The following is a 3,106-nucleotide window of genomic DNA, read 5'->3' as shown; positions in this document are numbered from 1 at the left end:
AACAACGACGAAAACACTTGTGCAGCTACTATTCCTCAATTCAAGTCAAAAATATATGCATACATATAAATAAGAGCCAAATATTTAATCGGTAAATATTTTTTCAGCGAATGTTTTTTTTTATTGTTTACGTATGCCACGAGTAACTGCATTTCCTTAGCTATTTATTTTAATATGAACAATCGTAGGTACATATACAGTGACGGGAAAATAAATAGGGTCGATACATTTTACAAGTTTTGGGCTCTTTTTCTGTTCTTTATTTAAGGTTTATTATTTTTGTTTTATGAAAGTACAGTCGCGAATTTTTTAATTCTTTTTTTGTCAAATGGGTTTTCTTCGATATAACGCATGAACGTTTTTTTTTTTATATTGAAGAAAATGCTCAAAACCTTCAAAAAAAGGAAAAAAATGCTAAAAATCAACTGCAGCTTTCACCTACTCGAAACTTGTGCTCTATAACTAAAATTTAATGGGCTATAGAACTGCATACTCGAAAAATTTTGAATAAAACGTTTGAAAATTGGGTGACAATTTTGCGATATTTTTTTTGTAAATTTTGAGAACTCTGTGTATGCTTTCAAACTTTTATTTATGTGGTTTCTGTTATGGATCGAACTATTTTATATATTTTAAATGAAAATTATTAAAAATAAATAAATAAACATAAGTTGCAAACTATGTCATTTTGAATTTTGCACCTATTCTTCTGGCTTTTAGTGTATTTTTATGTGTACGTACATATATGGTGTAGATATACATTCATATGTGTGTATATTAGCGTGGGCCGAAAATCCGCTTTTTTAGAATTTTGATTGGTAATAGCAAAGATATATCTCATTATGTTTTAAAAAAAAATCTGTGTGAAATGTGAAAATTTTTGGTCAATATCCTAGGCTCGCACAAGTCCATCGAAGTTCAATATGCTCATAAAATAAAAATTAATAATTTAATTAATTAATACATTTTTTTTACTAAAATTGCAATAATCCTCGAAAGCATTAGACCTACATAATTTGGTATATGGACCTTTTTTTATAGAGAATCGAAGTTAGCTAAGAAAAAAAATTTTTTAGTACCTGAACTTTGAAGGACTTGGGCGAGCTTAGGATATTGCCAAAAATTTTCACATTTCACACAGATCTTTTTTAGAGCATAATGCACCATATTTTTGCTATTACCAATCCAAATTCTAAAACAGCGGATTTCCGGCCCACGCTAATGTATATACATTTGTAATAAAGTATGTTTGTTTAGTCTGCAAGTGCAAATCCCCGAATTTCTTGTATTTCACAATTTTAACAAAATCTAAATTCTAATAAATATTTGGACGGAACTTTCTCGATAAGAAATTTATTCAGCCGATTTCTTCTCCGTTTCAGCAGTACGGTATTGGAAAGAAAGGCCCATTCTTCTGGCATGTATTTCCATTAGGCAATGGCCAGTGATAATTTGTCGAGGCTGCGCAAGCTATGAAGTGCAAGCCAATGTGGTCAGATTCAAAGTTTTAACTGTAAATTAAGTTCTTTTTTTTTAATTTTCTAACTGAACGAATAAATTACAATTTCTCTTTCGGTTTTTCGTAAGTCAATTTTTAAGGTAAAAGGGGGCGATGAAGGAGCAAAGTTTTCTCATTTGAAGCAAATGGCTTCAACTGTCCTTCGCATTCCAGTGGAAATGTGGAAATAATATTTAAAAAATATATATATCTATATTTGGAACTGCCTCAAAGGCCACGAAGTTTTCCTTGTATTTCATGAAGTTCCTGTGGTATTTTTAAAATTAAGGATTTCTTACAAAAATGCTTCAGTAGGTACTAAATTTGAGGTATCGAAAAAATTAACAAAGGAGTTTACGAAAAATAATTTTTATTTTTTTAGTTAAATAAAGTTTAAACGGTTTATTGTACTTTTTTTAAATGAATCGTCGTATGTATTTGTGTTTAATAAAATTAAAAAACCTTATTATTTTAAAAACGTTTAATTTTTGAAGGTTACAGTTTTTTGGTCGAAAATACAGTATTTCCTTGGGAAATTTACAGTTTTTTAAAAAGTAAAATAAAATAAAAGTCTGATAACACTGTACATTTTAAGCCGCAGTTTGCATACTCTCTTCATGGAAAAAAAATTATGGCAGGCAGAAACTTGCCAGCCCTGATTAATACAACTCACAACTATCTCGCATATCTCTGCGTCTTAGAACCCAAATAGCAAACCTGAAAGGGCACTAGGATGTCAACTTGTTTAAAACACACATCGTCGCTTTTTTCCAAAACTGCCCATCTACCAGTTTTTGGTAATCCTGAACTCCAGGCACCGAGATTTATGCATAAAAATTGTAAAATCGTTGTTTACATAACAGATTTGTTAAATAAGAGCTAGAGAAAACACCGCCTACCAAGGCAATTCCTTCAAAGAAAACCCGTTTTTTCGCTCTCCTGTAAAATTTGAGTGCCGTAAGTTAGGCGGCTTTGCAAAAACATCGCCGATATGTATACATTCAATAACTGCGTTATAGGAAGTCAGCATCAACCAAAGTATTAATTAGGTCTTGACTGTCCGAGAGAATACTACTTCCTGTAGAATAAGATTAACACTAACCTCCCAAACCCAAATGGCTTTTTTATGGAAGAAAAACACTCCGAGGGGCGACTACTGTTGCAAGAAAATTAACATTATGTATTACTGTTCCGGTTTTGCTCCTCAGTGTAAGTATATCAGCCGCAGATCACTAGCGGAGATCCGGTCGTGGAGGCTAAATATTTCGAACGTAGGCTCAATGATCCTTCCTTCGCCCGCTATAGCACAGATAGAGTTCGCAAACCAAGTTTTTTTTTGTCTTAGCGTGAGGAAGCTTATTTCCGTGGTAAGGAGTTACTTTTATCCTGCTATAAAAAAGAGTTGCCTATAAGCTCTTTTCTGTGACTTTTTTCCACTGAAATAAATTTCTAACCATTCATCATTCACTTCCTGTCCACTGTGCGGCGACGGTTCTGGTCTATATGCGTGCACCGACAACCGCAAAAGGACACTTGACAACAGTTGTGTCGGTCAGCAGACTTAAGCCGGAACCAAAAGAAATAAATGCTCAAAAACCAAAAACGTCA

This window comes from Rhagoletis pomonella, unplaced genomic scaffold (genome assembly GCF_013731165.1).
Source record: "Rhagoletis pomonella isolate Grant_MI unplaced genomic scaffold, Rhpom_1.0 Rhpom_scaffold_00002, whole genome shotgun sequence".
NCBI lineage: Eukaryota > Metazoa > Arthropoda > Insecta > Diptera > Tephritidae > Rhagoletis > Rhagoletis pomonella.
This window is presented reverse-complemented; position numbering follows the sequence as displayed.